This window comes from Charadrius vociferus, unplaced genomic scaffold (assembly GCF_000708025.1).
Source record: "Charadrius vociferus isolate BGI_N301 unplaced genomic scaffold, ASM70802v2 scaffold858, whole genome shotgun sequence".
Taxonomy (NCBI): Eukaryota; Metazoa; Chordata; class Aves; order Charadriiformes; family Charadriidae; genus Charadrius; species Charadrius vociferus.
The window spans coordinates 1370149-1377282 of NW_009649724.1; the positions used below are offsets into that span (position 1 = coordinate 1370149).

At 52.1% G+C, this 7134-nt stretch overlaps 1 protein-coding gene across 1 annotated transcript in view; it reads left to right on the top strand.

Annotated features, from left to right (window-relative positions):
* The window catches only part of IGSF9B (immunoglobulin superfamily, member 9B), a 118545-nt gene that overhangs the window by 32216 nt on the left and 79195 nt on the right, over nt 1-7134 (top strand). The gene's annotated exons all lie outside the window — the stretch shown is intronic.

Here is a 7134-nt window from a genome sequence, read left to right on the forward strand (position 1 = left end):
GGGGGAGGCAGGAGGGGGGGCCCCCCCCTGCGCTGCCGCCTCTGCCGGGGGTTTGGTGGCTCGTGGTGGGGACGAGCTGGGGGGACGCTGGGGCAGCCTGGGGGGACGGGGAGGATGCCTGGGGCTGGGCGCTCCTCGGATCCGCTTCTTCCCCCACCCCGGTTGGCTTTGGTGGGGTGAGAAGGGGGGTGTTGCACCTCGGTTTCGAAGAAGGTCTCTAGGCTTAAAAGGCATAGACGGAGCTTTTGACATCTGCTTCTGCAGCGCGCATTTAGGGAGAAAGTGTGGAATTGAGCAGCTGGCCCTCAATCGCCGGAAGAAATTAAATGACACAGGGTGTAATTAATTGACAAGAAACTAACAACCCAGACGGGAACTGGTAATCCCATGAATCTGATTATGATAAAAACACAACCAAATAATCCCACGAAAGCTGTAATTGTGAAAATCTCCCTGCCTCCCCCTTCCCAGCCTCCTTTTATGTGAAGATAACAGCAACAAAACCATCCGTGACATCTTTCCTTACCTATCTCTGAAAGAGAAAACCAGAAAGACCCCGAGCCTTCGAAACGGTCTGAGATGTGAGAAATCACTATTTGTCTTTGCAAATGCATTCGAACCTTGTTAAACGCGTACTCAGCACTGTGCGAGCACGCAGGTATGGGACTGTTTTCATCCAAGGGTGTTTTCCCCCCAAGTACGGTGTGTGTCAGCTTTGATGAGGGTGGTTTTGATTAATTCTTCCCGACACTCCGTATATCTCTGCCAAGTGTTCTTCAGTGCTGTGTAGTAATGTGATTTCTTACTACAGTAACGTTTGTAATCTTTATTCATAACTGCAAAACGGGGAGATGCTGCCACAGGTGTGCGAGCGAAGGGGGTTTGGCTGCCTGGTCCCAAAAGCCTCCGTCGGCAGATGCTGAGCCCAGGCGAGAGCGGCTGGAAAAGCCCCAGCTCTGCGGATGGAGATGGATGGCTCCTCGGAGCGACCGCACAAAGCTAAGCCCAGCGTTTCGCGTCAGCTTAAAATGCGTTGCTGCTGGTTTCACTGTTTTCCCCTTCTTTTTCCTGCTCCAGCCCAGCTGTGTAGGCTGTGACACCCGCTGGGGTTATGTCCCTCCCTTTGCCCCATCCAAGGAGACCCGCTGTTCCCCTTTCGGTAACGCTGTTCTAACTCTTCACCAGAATGTATTTCCTCTTCAAAATACTTAGGGTAGGTTTGGCGGCCGGTGGTTTTCTGGATTGCATAGGCCTTTTTTTTTTTTTTTTTTTTTCCAGCAGGAAAGGTGTAGCCCGTTCCGAGAACAGCCGGGCTCGCTTTCCTGCTCTGCCTCCACTCTCTGACTGCGTGGCCTTGGGCAAGTCACTCGACCTCTCTGTGCCTCAGTTCTCCCATCTGTAAAATGGGGATAAGTCATATTTGAGCACTTTGGACGAGCGCTTGGTCGCCTACAGACCGCAAGTGCTACGTAAATGCTGAGTGCTAATACCAAGTGATCCCTACCTTTAAAATATTTAGAGATTTTTTTTTTTTGAAGTGGTAAAAACAACCGCTGCATCCAGGTTTGCACACTTCTTCCTCTGCGGTAAAGTGCTAAACCCTCCAGCCTGCCTGGGAATAAAACACTGAGTGTTTCACGTGGATATTCTTGCTTTGAGTGGATTCAGGCTGTAGAAGAAGCGTCAGGAGAATCGAAGAGCCTGTAGGCATGTTTTTTGCCCCGGGCTCTCCATTTGCATATGAAACTTTTGTTTATTCCCAGGTAGAATTGCCAAGAGATTCTCTGCAATCTCGCCTTTAATTCTGCTTTGCCTTGGTTATTGCTCTTGCTGCTGGTTCAACCTCGAAGGGCTTAGATGTTTGGAGAAAGACGTGAGCTCTCAGCTGGGTGGTCGGGGTACGGCACTCCGACCATGCCGTGCTCCCCGGGAGCTTTTAGGTCGGAGCCTGTTTATCGCTCTGCCTAGAAATATCCAGGTTTAGAGGTTGTGCTTCCTCTTCCAGTAGGATACTCGGAAACCTGCCACCACAAAAAGCAGAGCACCAGTGTCTTTTCCAATCTCGAAGCCCTGACTTAGGTTTGAACCACTTGACGATGAATCCTCTAAATCGATAACGAGATATTTCCAAGCTTTAACAACTTTATGTAGGTGGTCTTCAAACCGTGAGCAGGTTTGTCTCGGGAAGGAGGGAGGGTCTCCTAGAAATGCCCCTCTCTTTCCAGCCTGCACCAGGGCTTTTTATTGAGTATGTGACGAGTGACCTGATGTAAGACCCTCAACTATCAGAGTGAGAATTCAACTTCGCTAACGTTATGACTGCGAATTTCTTTTATTTGAGTGTGTTTTAGGGATTTCCCTAGAATCCGCTCGGATCTGAATTGAGTTAATGCCATTTGCCCGCTTGGCAGCGGGGGAAAAACTCTGCCTGGCTAACTTCAGCTCACCGGTAACTTCAGCGGTGCGGTGAGCCGGCGCGGTACGGCGAGCCGGGCTGCTCCCGACGGACAGGTGACGATCAGGGCCGGGGGACGCCCCGGCTGGGGGGGGAGGCGTGGAGGCTTTGTGCTGGCCCTGCCGTGGCTGACTTGCTCTTCCTTTTCGCTCTCGTTGCCTCAACCTCTCTAACAGAAGGTTGGTTTTTCATTTGAGTGCGTTCCAAACTATTTACGACGCCCGTTCGTATGGGCAAGGCGGTGTCTTCAGGCTCTCGAGGTCGCTACCTCGGGACCGTGCCCCCATCCCGTCTTAAGGAGCACTAGAGGACTTGGAGTGCAGGGAAGGTTGACGGAGCGCGCCGGCTTGCTGGGTCAGTCTTTTGAGAGTTGTTTTCCTTTTGCAGGTGTTTTGAGCCGCTGGGCCCCCTGCTTTTCATGGTCTTCGACCTTTAGAGGCTGGAGCTGCAGCCCTCTCTCTTTCAGCCGTGTACCTGCCACGCTGCTGGAGTGGGAAATCCCGCCCGGGCGCCTCGTGGAAGCGGCTCTTCCCTAAAACCATCCTTAACTCCTTTCCCCGCTAGACCGAGTTACCTTCTGATAGACTCAGGCCATGCTTTGGCAGACGGGCTCGCCTCTTGCTTTGGCAACCTCCTCGCTTCTCCCAGCCCTCTGGTTTCCATGCCCTGCAGGGGGTCGATCCTCTCTCCTCCCGCGGACCTGGGACATCGAAGCCGTGTCAGACGATGCCAAACGCTTCCCCCATTTCATCCCTGTTTGAACTCCGTTTCGCTTTGGTGGTTTGCAAACACAGCTGCTGCTGCTGCTTCATTTTTTTTTTTAATTTTATTTTTTCCTTTCATGCTGCAAAATATATCTTGATTTTTATCTTCCTGGGCCAAACTCTCTTCTTTTGTAAGCTTCTCTGAGGTAGACGGCTCTTGCTTTATCACTAAGCGTATGATTCCTCCTTGCACAGTGCAAGCGCGACGTGTTTCATTAGGTCCCTTGGAAAATCCTGGGCAACGGTGGAAAAAAATGCCGCCGAATCACAAGAATATTTGTCCCTGGGCTCCGCCGAGGTGTCACTGCAGTGGGCACCAGCCCGGCTTTGGGTGGTCCTTGCTGGTTCCTCCGCCTATGAGATGGCTGTGGTGGGGATGCTCCAGCGCCGTTTTTGTGCCGCCGTGGGGGTTGCAGGATTCGGCCGCCCCGAGCCGGGGGAGGTAACGCGGAGAGGTAGGTACGGCGGCGGCGCTGAGATCCCTCCGAAAGAGGGGGTGGTTGTGGGGTGCCGTCCCTCGCACCTTCTCCGTTGAACCCGTGCCGCCCCGTTGCAGGCGGGCGGTGGGGCTCTGCCTGGTTTTTCCAGCATGAGCTGCTGAGCAATTGAAGCCTATTTTTCAGAAGTTTGGTTTTGCAACGTTGACATGAATGAAAATGCAAGTTAGTGAGTGGGGAGAGAGGAGGGAACCTTTAGGGCTCGCTTGTGGGGTCCCGTTTCTGTGCCTGCCGTTAACTGCATCCACGGGCACTTGGAGTGATGGGTTTGTAGGATGGGGGGAGCTGGAGGGTCCCGGGGTCTCTTTCCAGCTCTGCCACAGGCCTGCGGTGTGAACCTGGGCTGGAGACCTCGGTGGGAGGTACCAGTATCCCTGAACCACCAGCATGGTTTGTGGTTTCGCCGGGTGCGTGTATAGGTTCCCCCTGTGCAGAGCGGTCCCCGTGAGCTGCCAGGGTGGTGGGGAGTGTCTGTGAGCAGGCGATGGTTTTCCCAGAGTAGGATGCTCACTGCCGCTGCTGTGTGTTGGTCATTCGTGACTTGGAGGCTGTTTTGGGTCACCGGTGGGCTCTGGGCACTCGTCTCCTTGTCAGCTCTTTCAGTGCCACCCACTTTGGGGGAAGGCTGGAGGTGATGGCGTTTGGATATATAAGTATGAAAGGAATATAAAGGAGTAACAGCTTTGCTGTACGTACCTCCAGGGGTGTTGAGGGCTCAGGGTTTGTGCTCAGCAGCCCAGGCACAGTCCTGGCAGGATTAGTCATGTCTTGTGGCATCCGGGCATGACACACGCGTTTGAGACTTACTGCTGCTCATATCTTGCATTTTGCATGAGGACAAAACCTGCCTGGCCTTTTGGTTTCTCCTCCTGCTTCAGGCAGTGATGTAGATTTGGGATTTCTCCGAGTTTTGGGTTGGTTTCAGCTGTAGTTCTTGGTTGGGGGTATTTTTCGGCAAGGCCGGACTGGCTGCCGGCTGCTTTCAGGGATTTCCCCATGTCCCGCGTGGGCTAGCTGCGGCCCCGGGCTGGCAGAGTCCATGCTTTGTGTGGAAGGAAATCTTTTCAAGGAACGAGAGTAAAACGCACTGTATATATGAGATATAAATACATAGAGAAGCGTAGGATAAAGATAGATAGGTATGCAGAAGTCCAGTAGATTTGCATGTCGGGGGTATGTTTGTCTCTAGGGGAGAGTGTTTAGGGCCGTGGTGGAGGGGGGGATTGGATGGGTGAAGCGGGGCAGGGGCTGGGAGCAGCCGGAGCCCGGAGGGGGGGATTTGGGAATGGACAGGCAGAGCTGCCCCATGACAGGTGTGACCTGTGCTGTGTCCCTGCTGCATGCAACCAGATCGCTTTTTTTGTTGTTATTATTCACCCCCATTATTTTTCTTTTTTTGCTTTGTTCATTGTATGTGACTCACCCCTGGGCCATCTTATTGAGCAGCGGGAGTGATGGGTCCTCTCCTCTGCGTGTCCAGTGCACGTGGGGCATGACATGGGAAAGAGACGTCACGTTGCCTCATCTCTGGTGCAATCTTTTAAAGAAAAAGCAGCACCACGCAGAAACCCTTCCCTGAAGTCCCTCTAGATGCTGCTCTCCGGTTACTCATGTGAAAGCGTTTTGCTTTGCATCTGTTCTTCCCAGAAAAGCATGAGTCAGAAGGGATGAGAGGGATACGGCTAAATTTGTCCCTTGGGCTGAGGAACGTAGTGCTGGCTGTGCCAGCAGCGGCTCCTCGGCGGGACGAGATGTTCTTCACAGTGGCTTTTTTCTTTTTATAAACCTCATTAGCAGGACTTTTAGGATCTGAAGCATAGAGGGAATTTGTTCACCAGTGATGCCGGAGCCAGTACTGGTAAAGCATCCAATGGCTCCGGGTATGGGGGTGGCAAAATTCAGGCTGGATGCCCACGGCTCTCCAGGAGCCCACTCCCGTGCCGTCTGGGCACAACGTAATACTTAAAGAAAACAGGATGTTTACTCCCATTTCTCCCCTCCAGCTTAGCTTTGGGGTGTTTTGTTTTGTTTTTTGTTTTTTTTTTTCTTTTGCTGAATATCTTTCCTCCTCTCTGCCTGCGTTTGCCGGGAAGGAGAGGGTGGGCAGCGCAGTTTGTTCCTATTAGAGGTGACTGCTGAAATCTGTCGGGGAAGCACATGAGCCAAGTACTGGAGGCTGGGGAAGCAGCGATGGCATCTCTGGTTTGGCAACGCCTGTGCCAGCAAAAGATTAAACTTAGCATTGACCCTAATTTCCATCAGTCTGTATGTCCCTGCGTGGCGAGGACTGGTGCGGGGCTGCTGGTTTCTGTGAAGGGGCTGGAAGTGGGAGCCCATTCCCCTCCCCGAGTGTGGTGTTTCTCCTTTTTTTTCCCCATTTATATGTGTTTTGGCCCGGCAGGTTTGTGGCATCTAAGCTGTCTGTTCCTCGTCATTTGTGTGGTGGTAGGCGTCTTGCCCAGCGATGCTGGGTGATCTCAGGACACGTGCCGACGAGCGTCCCCAGTCCCCAGGGCCCTGGCTGTCTTTTGATACGTGCATGGATGGACGAAGGACCGTACCTAGGGAGGGGGTGGGCAAGAGAAACGGGGGGCAGACAGGCTGGTCCAGGCAGAGGGGGTTTAGATGTTGAAAGCATGCGCTGTAGAGGTAGGTAAAGATTTTTATACTGGTTGCAGTGGGGTGGGACACACGATATGGGGGGGGCTGGCATCCCTCAAGGAGGAGAGTTTGCCCGGATTTTTGCTTTACCATCGAAATGACAATTTCTCCCCCAGGGGGGCTTCTGTTCTTGTTCTCCTGAGGTTACAGGGGAGCCAAGAGGGCTGCAAACGGGGGGTGCCCATCTTCCTGGGACAAGGCAGTCCTGTGGTCTGAAAGCTCCTCTGATTTCCACCCACTCCCCCCCCAGCACTTATATTTGAAAATAAAAAAAACCCACAAACTTGAGAAATGAGCCCCAGTATCTCTATCTAAAGACATGATATTGGTGTATTGAAACTTCATTGTATATAAAATTAAACAAATATATATTTACTTTCTATTTTAGAAGGGGGGGGAGAATAAATATTTAAAATAATTCCTTAGTAATAGGTGTCAGAAACTTCTGTGCAGCATGAGAGAGGCTGTCAGAGGTGGGGAGAGTCTGAACAGCAGGAGCAGAGCGAGTATTTTTACATTATATTGCGCTTCGGCTTCGCTGCTTCTCCACCCACCTATAAATAGACAAAAATATATATACAAATATATATATATAAAAAAATTATATATATCTAAGTCACATAGCTGTTTTATTTTTGTATCCATGCCTAGTGCTGTTTGAGCAATACGGTGGCGAGGGAGAGAGGAGGGCTGGGCGATGCTGGGGGGCTTGCAGGGCTCCGAGGGGGTGCGCTAGCTCTGGCTGCCATCCCGATAC